This window comes from Calonectris borealis, chromosome 8 (assembly GCF_964195595.1).
Source record: "Calonectris borealis chromosome 8, bCalBor7.hap1.2, whole genome shotgun sequence".
Lineage (NCBI taxonomy): Eukaryota > Metazoa > Chordata > Aves > Procellariiformes > Procellariidae > Calonectris > Calonectris borealis.
In genome coordinates, this window is record NC_134319.1 from 10,772,144 (window position 1) to 10,784,244 (window position 12,101).

Here is a 12,101-nt window from a genome sequence, read left to right on the forward strand (position 1 = left end):
TGTGGGTGCTCTCCAAACCAGCCTCATCCAAAGCAGCCATGCTGTAGACACTCAGCCCCACCACAAGCCAGCCTCCAAGCTGTACTCCAAAGCTGTGATGCCTGGTTTGTCATCCTTGTTTGTTTTCCCCCTCTTCCAGTCTGCTAGCAATTGCATTTCTGGGGGCACGGAGCTCATTTATGAATCTCTGCAGCAATAAAACAAAAAGGAAGAACCTCAATGCCACAACCTAGACTGCCAGGCAAGGAATTTGCTTGCCATTTGTGGGCAATTATTTGCCATTTTGCATGGGAAGTGGATCAAGCTACCGGGGGACTTTCGGCTCCAAAAACCACTAGAAAAAAACGGAAAGTGCCAGGAAGCAGAGGCGAGCGGATTGCAGTGGGACGGCTCGGCTGTCCCAGCGGCAGGTTTTACTGATGCTAAGAGCTCCAGGCTCCTGGAATTGCTTTCCCAAAGTCTCTCCAGCTGGCTGCTGAGGTAGAACCTGCAGAGAGTCGAGGCAAATACCTTTCATCTTTTTTAAGCTTTATTTCCGAAGGAAGCAGAGTTACGCCGCTGTTCTCTTTTTCTTTTTTTTTTTCCTAATAACTTTTAAAGCTTTTGGCTGCTTGCACCAAATTTTTCACAGGGGGACCAGACGTGCAGTTCTGACAAGTCTGGAGTAAACAGGCAGCTGGGGAGAGGAGAGAGAAACTCCACTAGCACAAAATGCCTCTTGTCGACAGTCACACCGGAGCATGAAGCATCTCATTTTCTGGGCACCGTGGAGTCCAGGCAGAGCTCGGTCTCCAGGAATAACTCCGTGGGAAACGGGCTGCACCGGTTCAGCCCATCTGTCTCCCAAGTAAGTTGTCCTGCTTTACGGCAGAGTTTTGCAGTTTGCTCTGAGCAATGCCTGTGTGCAAGCAGCAATAAAGAGTTGATTTCTAGCATGGAAGGAGGTTGTGCTCAGGGTTTCTTTAGTCCTGAGCTGCTGGAGCCACCCCATGTGCGGCTGCTAAAAAGCTCTGCTACATGCTGGGGTGTATCATCAGGCATAAGCCACAGATGCATCAAGGCATCCTTCCTCTCTGCACAGCTGCAATACTGTGCCCAGTTTTGGGTACCCAGTCCCAATGTGTCAGGAGGTGAGAAGAGTGACCGGCAGTATCAGAGCCCTTGAAAACAGGAAGCCTAGAAGGAAACTGAAAAAGACTGTGATTGTTTTAGTCTCAGGAAAGGGAAATATGAGAGCAATCTGCAAATTTGCAGAAAGTTCTTGTGAAGAAGGGAGTCTTCTGTGATCACAACAGGTAGGAAAGGAAGTGGCAGGCTTCAGTTGCAGCCCAAGAGGATATAGGTTAGAAATTAAGGAAAACCTTGCCAAGGGGAAAAATAATCCTGTCTGAACAGGGATGGCATTCCACCTTTGCAGTTATTAAGAGCAAGCAATACACCCTTCAGCGGGGCTTATGCTTTCAGTGGAGGTGACCCCTAGGCCTCCTTCCTGACCTAATTTCTACATTTCCATAAGGAAGCCACCGTCACTGAGGAGACCACCTCAGTGCTTAACGCGCTGCCTGAAATAGATGGGCAAGATACAAACCTTAGAAGAGAGGGTGACGGTTTGTCAGCTTGCCTGGGAAAAAGCCCAAGGACGACTCCTGCCCCATTTCTCTGGACAATAAGGATGCTGCAAATTCCAGATTATCATTCCTGCCTAAATTTCCTATCTGTACTCAGGAAAACCTTGGGACTTTCTTCCATGCCACAAATAAACTGCTGTGAATTAGTATTTTAAAAGCTCTGCTGAACCTGTATTCGGTAAGAACAGTGTGACTGTTACTAATTTGAACTTGGCCAAACCACTATCCCACTATATGGTGGAGAATTTCAGTCTGGATCTGGACTTTGCCATTTCTGTCCAGGACATTTGACTGCCTGGAGTAAATCAGCACTTTCAGCTTGAATTGTGAAACTGCACTCACATAGGAAGCACCTGTCACACAGACCGAAAATCTCCCTGCTTGCCAGAGCAAAGAGGCCACCGCACATGTCCAAAATATATGTGCAGTGCATATGGATGCACATGCTGGACACTACCAATGCCCCTCTGAACATCGGGAAGAAGGCTTTTCCCCTTCAAAGACAGCCTACTAACTTGTTCTTCTTGCAGTCTCTTTTGAAGGCACAAGGACCCCAAGTCAGCTGATGGTGCCACACACAGTCTAATCAGCAAACCTTGCATGTTCATGTGCAGAAGAGAAAAAAAACCACCTTGATCACTACTTGCCTTTTACCTTAACCAAGCCTGCCTTGATCTCACAAAACTCAGGGTGCTTGGAGTACAGAGACATTAGTTCAAAGAGACAGCAAGAAGTTAATCTGAAAGCAAAAGGTGCTCTTCAGGCAGGCGGGAAGAAGTAATTAGAAAGCACAGCTATTCCAAAGCTTCAATAAATGACATCAAGGCAGCCATTATACACTCACTAAAGCACGAGGGTCCTCCACTCTTGTCAATCAAGAAAAAAAACAAGACTGTAGACACATGGGCCAGACTGCAAAGGCAGGAGCTGGTAGGGCTCCTCACCACCCCACTCAAGCGGGCAACGGCAACGGCAGCTACACGAACATCTGCTGTGCTCCATGAGCTCCATGGAGCTCCATGAGCTTCGGGTTTCTGTAGGCAATGTCCCATTTTGGTGTTATCCATCCAAAATGCACTGACTTTTTAGTTCAGCATTTTAATTATTATTTCATTTCACCTTCAAAACCTATAGCCTGGCCCACTTTGGTCCTGGGAAGCCTGCTGACAAATCAAAGGGTGCTTATGCTTTCGTATCTGCCAGCCCCAGGCAAATGTAACGCCAGAGCTGGATTCAGGATCCTGTCGCTTCAAAACTGCAGATGCAGAAGGAGGTTCCCTTCTGCATAATTCTTCTATCTCTAGCTTCTCGTCTGTAAAACGCAGCTAATCATTGCACAGCTTTTGTCTATTTAGGCTGTAAGCTCTTAGGGGCTATCCAAGGACACAGCGTGTGAGGAGCCCCTCCGTCAGACAAACAGAAGATGACTTGCATGAGCTGAATGCAGGCAAGGTTGGCAGTGAGAGATGGCATCTTTTATCAGAAAAATTGATTCACAAAAGCCAAGAGGAGCAGTTTTGTCTCCAGCAAGCAACATCAATACACACATATGGATGCAGAGCTAGTGTTTCTCCCGCAGCATTTCACCACCCCCCTTTCAACATCCCTCTCTACCCCTGTCCCGTAGCAGCGTGACAGTCAGACAGCTGCTCACTGACTCAGGCTTTTCACATCCTACAGTCAGGCCTGAATCCCACATAGCGGTGATGCAAACCCAAAACCTCTTTCCTATGCCAGATGTGTGCCAGCTGCAGCTGAGCAGCACGAGCTGCGATCCTCCGCTCAGCTGCCTCTGGCTGAAGGAGCAGGCAGGGGTTGCGGTACCCGGCTGCTGCCGGGGGCCAGGGAGGGAAGGGGTGCCGCTGAGCAGCACAGCGCATCCCTTCTGAAGGAGAGCTCCTCTCTCTCCTTCTCCCCCAAGCGCAGGAGGCACCAGCCACATTATGCAGCGTGATGTAGCTTCTGATTCTTGAGGGCTCGGAGAATCGCCTGGACACTGAGCAGGCTCCCGCTGGAGTTCGGAAGATGCCCGTGTGAGTGTGTGATCCCTGCTGCCAGCCCCTGCCGTCAGCTCTGCTCCCAGGCAGATCTCGATAAGCCTCCCAAGCCGCTGTGGAGCTGGGGCTGCCGGCAACAGTAGAAGCCCTCTCCCCTTCTGTGAGCACTGATCCCTCCTAAAACCTGAAGCGATTGCATTAATCAGTTTGCTTCGAAGTAGGCCATGCTGAATGTGTTTGAGCCTGGCTGATGAAATGGTGAGAGGAAGAAGTGCAAGGAGATTAGAAAGGAATCATGCTTAATTTGGGAACGTCTCTGAAGATTTATTCCAAAAGCATGAAAGCCATGGAGAACACTCCCGCCCAGAGATTAAAGATGCTCTGACTCACATCTCTGAGGCCTGACAGCAGCTTATTCAGAAGAGCTGCCTGCAGCCATGAGGCAGAGGATACAGTTTTCCCAAAGCATTTCAATTTTCAAGAGAAAAAAAAAGACTAGACTTCATTAGTTTCACCAAATAACATGAGATGCCGTGGTCCCCGTCTCTCTTAATGATCCCCGCCCTTTCATAGGCTTAAGAACACATCCAGCAGTTGGAGACAACTTCTGAATCGCCACTTTCTGGCGTTTCCTATTGCATTTGACCTCCAAACAAAAGCAGAGCTAAGAAGCCAGTGGAAGGCCCTTGCCAATCAGGGGGGAACGCAGCAACCATCACCCTTTGCCTGCCGTGCCTCGTCATGTCTCCTTTTTCCACAGAAGTGAAATCCAGGAGCTAAAAGTGTACAGCTGTTTTATCATGTTGGCCTCTTCCAGGCCACCTGGTTCTCCCTGCTGCATGGCCAGCTCTGTGAGCATCACACGACCTCCGAGCAGGTGTCCCCATTCATCCCATGGGTGGTCCACTGAGTACTGGGTATGTGGATGGTGCCAGGACCTGAGCATCTCTTTCCCCACAAGTTCATGATGGCCCCACTGTCCATGCCAAGTCCAGGAGAGCCTCCAAAGGAAAGAAGGTGGCACCTGCAAGAGGGTGCGTGTAGGAATTGGTCTTGCATTTTCTGCTTTGCTCCTCTCATCAGGTGCAGAAGGGAAGGGGATGGTGAGTTTGGGAGAGATGGGATGGCAGGTATAGGGAACAGTGGGATTGTTGCCAACAGACTGCCCATGCTGGAAATCCCTTTGGGAGTGCTGGTGTAACTGAGCCTTGGAGATGCGCAGCAGGACAGCTCCAGGGCATCGGGAAGAAGGAATCAGATTCAATGCTTGACTGATGTGGGCACCACTTTGACATCACCTCTTACAACTAGTGTAAACAGCCCTGTGTTTTTACTCATAAGGACCTTTCGATAGATAACCCGGTGAGGAGTTTGTGGCTGATGCTATTGACATCAACACCATCAAGGTGAAGGCTGACATGGGGTACACCATTTGGGAGGTGTCAGCTCTCGTCTAGGGAGGTCAGGCTGCTGCTTCAGAGGGTGCTGCCAGCAGGGTCCCTCTGCACAGGACCCTGTGTGGAACTGCGCACCAGCAGCTCAGGGGACAGGGGAAGCAGGGGGCAGGAGAGCAGCCATGGCACTGTGTTGCAGATGCACGAGAAGTTCCCTTGCATCGCCGTGCAGCTGATCATCTTTGGTACAACATTACAGACGGTCCTTTCTGAGCAGCTGCCACTGCTGCTCCTTGTTCTGTTCTCCGAGACAGCTGGAGCAGAGACAAGCCCAGCCCCATAAGAGGCTCTGCAGAGTTTGTTTTGATCTTCCTGCTCATGGGGAAGGACAGTCAGAGCCTGCTGAACAGAAAAGGCTGTGTACCAGCTCCCGGCGTCCAGGTAATTGTACTCATCTCCCATCCGTCATCCCGGGAACGGCAGCCTCTGTTGCCAGACCTAATGCCCTTTATGCCATTTCTTTCATGGAACCGGCTTGAAATTGATTTTGAAACAGAAGCAAGAGCCTGTATCAATTTTCCCCTTGGACATGTGACAGCGTGTCTGCTTTCTGCCGGGTTAGGTTATTTTTGTTCATTGCTGTATGTGTGTGTGTTCCCCTGGCTCTGTTCACTGAGACAGGTAGGAAGGATCCCATCTTTCCAAATTTGGGCTGATGAGGGAGAGGAGATAACTGATAACATGATGTAGCAGATGACAGCCACCCCCACACCACAATGTGTCCGTCACCTGCACCCTCACCGGCTTTGTTTGCCAGGGGAAGGGTTCGAGGAAGAGATCTGAGGCAGATCCATTCTCTACAGCTCAGTCAGCCCTTTCCAAATCATGAAGTCTGTCCAAGTTGTGGAAGGAAACTGAGTTTAAAGGCTCATGCACAAGGTTTCCTCACCTGTGGCAAGGGGACCCCATCAAAAGGCACCCCCAGGTTTCTAAGCAGTGCAAGGTCATAGGACTGCTTTTTGATGTCTGTCTGAGGTTCTTGCTTTACAATTCATCTCTCTAACTAGAACCTGTGGTGCTAAGAACATGCAAAGAGGTGACAGCCATGCCCACGGGTCCCCCTGCTCTTCTGCAGCCACGAAGTGAGATTAAGATCTTCTGGCTGGAGACACAGTTGTGGAGGGAATCCAAAATCAGAAAGAGGGTGCATTTTTTTTTTCCCCAGATCGATTTCTGTTTAAATACTAACAGAGCAATCAAGATTTCCTCCATTCTTAAGCAGAAATCTTATAGCACCATCTGATCTTGAAGATTCCTGTTAACAGCACAGTGTCTTTCACCAAACGCAGCTGCCAGATCTACTCCAGTGGCAGTTTGAGAGGCTGCCAACTGGTGTGGACCTAAACCTGGTGTGAAGGTAGTCCTCTCAGCCCCAACCAGGATCCAGGCAGGGCTGGAGGAGCCTTCACAAGGTTAGTCTATCCTAAATCAGTCTGAAAATACGTTTGTTTAACCTGCCCCTTAAAACCTCCACAGAATCACAGAGTCACAGAATGGTTGAGGTTGGCAGGAAGCTTTGGAGGTCATCTTATCCAACACCCCTGCTTAAGCAGGGCCGCCTAGAGCTGTTTGCCCAGGACCATGTCCAGACGGTTTTTGAATATCTCCAAGTATGAAGACTACGACCTCTCTGGGCAACCTGTTCCAGTGCTCGGTCACCACAATGTACTGGTGGTGCCTGGGGTAGTTCCTCCTCAGGTGCAGGGCTTTGCACTTTTGTTGAACTTCACGAGGTTCCTGTCGGCTCATTTCTCCAGCCTGTCATGGATGGCAGCATGACCCTCTGGTGTATCAGCCACTCCTCCCACTTTTGTATCATCAGCAAACTTGCTGAGGGTACACTCTGCCCCATCAACCAGATCATTAATAAAGACATTGACCAAGATTGGGCCCAATATTGACCCCTGGGGTACACTGCTAGCTACTGGCCTCCAACTAGACTTCGTGCTGCTGATCACCACCTCCTGGGCATGGCCATTCAGCCAGTTTTCAATGCACCTCACTGTCCGCTCATCTCTGGCAAGGGAAGGTTCTTGCTTTTGTCTGCAAATCTGCTGTCATGCTTCACTATCCTCCCTCTTGGGATTTTTTTTTCTTCCTCACTGCCTTTTGAAGCTGACTTTCAAACAGTCCCTCCTTGCGCCTGGCTAAACCTTGGTGCCACGTACAGAGGGAAGTGGGGAGAGATTGTGCTTTTCCTGATTTGCTCTGTCACTGAAGGGAACAGCCCTGGCTTCCAGCACAGGCTCGTTCAGCAGCATTTCATGTCTGTGCATCCGAACCTCTTGTTTTCAGATTACTTTGGGGCTGGTTTTATTAGTGGTTGATTGAGTGGTCTCAGCATGGCTCTCGTGGAGTACCCACATCTTCCGTTCACCACGGAGCAGATGGAAATGTTCTCAGTGAGACACTCATGCATATGCAACATCTACAGAGGAAGACATCTCAGCTCTTATTGCTGCTGCCCACAATGCTGCCTGTCCGCTTCTGGGGGAACTCGACTGATACTTATTTGGGCAGTGTCAGAAAGGAGCATTGGTGAAAAACTCTCCAAGTCGTGTAAAAATACCATTGATTCTTCTGGTAGAAAATCTTCAAATTCTGTAAATACCCTATTGAAATTTCTTTTTTTGTCACTGAGTGTTGAAATCTTGACAAAATACTTTAAAAAAAAAATCCTTTGGAATGTTTTGACCACCTTTTCAAAAAGAGTGTGATTAATAAATACAATGGGCTTCTTTCCACTTGAGCAGCCCTTTATACCTGGTGGAATCTTCCGAGTGAACGAGATTAAGGTATGAAAGACTTCAGGAAGCAAAACCACCAATAGATTTGGAAAGGACAGAGCATAAAAAAGAGTGCCAGACACTCGCATTTAGGGATATTCTGGAATTGATATTAAGCCATTTTTGTGCTGCCCAGGGGTTGTATGGCTAAAAAAGGACATATGAAGCAGCCTTATGATTAGAGTCATGATTTTGGTGCCCTCGTGTTAGGAGAAACAAGGGAACGAGGAAACCAAGTGGAACTGCTCTCTCACTGGAAATGGGTGCTGTGGCTAATGCACCTGCCCAGCAAAAACATATATGGATTTATAGGTATGGCTGAGTGAATTATGACCCTGCATATTCCTGTTTGTCTGTAACACAATAGACCAGCTCTCCTCTCCAACCTGCCGTTCTTTATTATTATTGGGGTTTTTTTTAAATATTAAAAAAGGCATGTTTGTCATCAGTCATGCTCATTCTCTAATCATCATCCTGGATCCAGACTGTCCCTCCACTGACCACAAACATCCTACAGTCAAAAATCTGGTGTTCTCACCAAGATCCAAAAGCCATAAATGTTTTGTTTTAGTAGAAATTGAGTTTTTCTTGATCTTTCACATGCAAGCACAAGTTTCTGTAGATGCTGTCCTGAAGCCTGTAAAATGCTGAATGGCCAAACAGTGAGGCACCGGGCTCAGGCGGTGCTTGCATTGATTAGCTGAGCCCTGATTGATGTGTGGATGCTTTATGCTTTGTTCTCTAATGTACTTTCAACAGCGCTAATAGAATTTCCTTTGAACAAGCGGGAATAGGTGATCACACAATTATGTGTGTCTTGTCTGTCTGGATGATTCAGCCTCATGTTGTTGTCATAGCAGCATGTCCCCATCACGGGCTCACACATTGAGGTAGGGCTCTTTTGTATGTGCTGGTTTGTTATTTGCAAATAATAAACAAAACCCGGTGCTTTGATAGAGGAGGATTTGCTGTGTCGTTGGAATTGTGACTGCATTTAAATGTGGGAGGAAAAATGGAGCTTATTGATTATTAACACCCTTAGGACATCCCTGTAAGGATTACCAAGGATGAAAATGCAGCGCAGGTTTGACTTTGATTTTGGAAGTCGCAGAAAAGAGCTGTTAAATTTGTTTCTATATCCTCTAGAGTGAGAGGCGGGTTCCCTCCCCTTCCAAAGGAAGCATACTCTTTGGCGGTGTTGTGTCGTTACTCACGCAGCATGGCCCAAGGAGCAGGACTTTGGTTATTTAAGCAGTCCTGGCCCGTGGTTCTCTCCAGCGTCTGAGCCACAGGTCCACACCTTGCTCTGAGTCTGTGCTGACCACCAGTCATCCTGGCACTGTGCACTGGGATCACTAGCTGGACCCTAAGTGGGATGCAAGGCTGCGGGGTGTGATGTCACATGATGTCACATAATGCTGCCCCAATCACACTCCAGCTTGTTGGCTACTTAAATTTGCTCTTTGCCATGCTGGCCACATAGGGATCCACAGAGGTCTGGAAGGGCTTTTGCACCTTTCAAGCCTGTCTTCGTCTATCACCACAGTCCAAAGGTAGCATGGGTTTCTAGAGGAGACCTAAAACAGCAGAGTGCCAATGAGCCATGACAAAACATACCACAAGAACTGAGCCCACTGAAAAGACACAACATTTCTAGTCTTAGCTGTAGAAGTAATCCAGTCTTAAACCTGCAACTCTTCCAAAACATTGTTTCCCAAGTACATATAGGTGAATGATGAGTGGGACATTAAGTATCTGGAGACGTTTAGACATGGAAGAAGCCTATGTCCAGTGCTGCAGCTGGGACTCTTGCAGAACTGACCAACTGTAACCAGTAGGAAGGTCCCACAGTGTTGAAGGGGTTGTGCCAGCTGGACATGGCACCAGGCTGTGGCAGTGCATGTGAAGGACTCACTTGAGTATCACACGCACATCCTGAGAGCCAGCAGGTCCTTGGGGGAGGCAGGGGGAGCGCCTCTGCTAGGCAAGGCTCCTGTTAACACTTTCAAAGAGGCATCTGTCCTTGCATCTGATCCCTGTGGCTTCCTGCAAGTTCAAATTGACATCCATGGAGGCAGGTCCCCAGTCAGGGTGGATCACCATCTGACTAATTCAACTTACTGCATACAAAGAGGACCTGAGCAGCTGCAAGTCCGTTTGAGGTTGATTTACAGCCAGTCGTGGTTCGGGGCATGTGTTAAAACAACAGAAAAAGCCAACACACATGCACACACAAAGAACAGGTAAAGAAGAGGAGAGTGGAGATCCTAAAAGAACTCTACATCTAGGAATAATCTGAGTGTCACTAAATCTTTGTTTGCCCTGGCAGACAGAGCCCAACATGTCTAAGGAAATTTTCGATCATATTTAAAGAGAGAGCGGGAGAGAGCAGAAACTAGAAAATGGGATGGGATTGCACTGCGCTGCTGTGACCTCTTTGTGCCCAGAGCTCTGCCTTAAATTGGAAGAAAAGTGCCAATTAATCTGACACTGGGGAAGGCGTAGGCAACAAAACCGTTCCATGTGCGCTCATTCCCCCCATGACATGTAGTCCTCTCCACCTTGCTAATTGGAGAAAGCTTGCTAACAGCTCTCTGATGTGGGTTTAATTAAATACCTTTTGAATGCCTCCGAGCAGTGGGAAAAGACGGTGGAGTCATTCCAAGTCTGACACACTGAGGGACGGCTTCAAAATCGTAGCTCCTTGCTTCATTGCTCAAAAAATACAGAGGCTGTGGGAGCAGTGGAGGATCTCTAATAACGATGGAGCTAGAAGCTAAAGGCTGACAACATCTGGCTGTGGAAAGGAGGATCCTCCACATCCCAGCAGTTCTTATAACACTGCAGAGAAGATGCGTGGTCATCCTGCTGCAAAGGAAGGGCTCTGAGGGAGGGGAGACACCTCTATGAGGTGATATATCCAAGTCAAGAATGCTGCTGGTTTGCCCCAAGAAGAAGGGCTGCAGGTCCATAAAGGGGGTGGACTAGCGAAGGATGGAGGAGAAGAGAAGAGGAAGATGTGCTCTTGAAGAGGACAGCCAAAGAGAGGAGCAGCAAGCACCCAGATGTGTTGGAGCACAGCTCTGTCCCAAGTCCACCCAAGAGACCCTTCAGAAGGTCACCTCTGTTCTGTGGGCGTACACTGGTCTTGGTCCATTGTCTGAAGAGAAGCATTCCTGCCTGGGAATCGGGGCTGCCATGTGCTGAGGTCTTTTGTGCCCTAAATAGGAGGGCAAAGTGTGATTGATTTTATGAAGGGTGAGCTTTGGCAGGTGGAGATGAAGGGGGGGATGGACTATGGGTGCCAGGTAGACTGTGGGCCAGGTAGATGCCCTTGCAGTGAGATCAGACCCTAAGCCAGACCCTAATGCCTCAGCCATGAGACAACTTTTCCCATTTCTTTAAAACACCCATTTTCCCCCCTCCCCATCCCAGGAGGAGGCCGGGAGTGCTGCGTACAGGCTGAGCACTGCAGGGGAGAGCTCGCAAATAATCTGAGAGCAAGAGAAAAGATTTCAACGAGACTTTGAAAGAGTCTATTCAGCTTATCAGAAAGGAGGTCAAGAGGTGATTTGATTACAGTGCATAAGTGCTGCCAGCGGAAGAAAACACCAGTTTCTAAAGAGCTTTTTAATCTATCAGAGAAAGCCAGAACAAGAGGCAATGGCTGAGAGACGAAGCCAGACAAATGCAAGTAAAACATAGGGAGCATATCTTTAGCAGAGAGGGAGATAAACGGGAAGAGCAAACTCAAGGAGAACGGCACCCGTTCCATAACAGGTTTAAGCCAGAGAGGAGCTCGGTTGGTTCCAAGGTGGCATTTAGGAGCCTGCAGTACGTGGTGTATGTATAAAGTAGTCTGGCGCTTCTTTGTCTCTTAATGGCAAGAAAATCCAAGTTCCTTGCTCTTGTGGGGGCAGAAAAATGTTTGAGCACAGGCTTTGGATAAAATCTGGTTCAGTCACCAGGAAGAGCTCAGCTCAATGTTCCTGGTTTCTAGGTCAAAACCATATCTTGGGGGCCTGGGCCTCCAAAGGCTTGGTGGTCTGAGCCTGTTTGGCGTTCCTCCTGCCAACGGACCGGCCACATCATGGTGAGAAATTCCAGCCTAGTGAAAGGAAAAGCTTTGCCATGTGTAGGAATTAAGGCATTGCCAGTTAGGAGCATAAAACAAAAAAAGATATGCCAGAAGTCCGTCTCATCATGCGCATTTGTCTGGCACGGGTAGGGGACTCT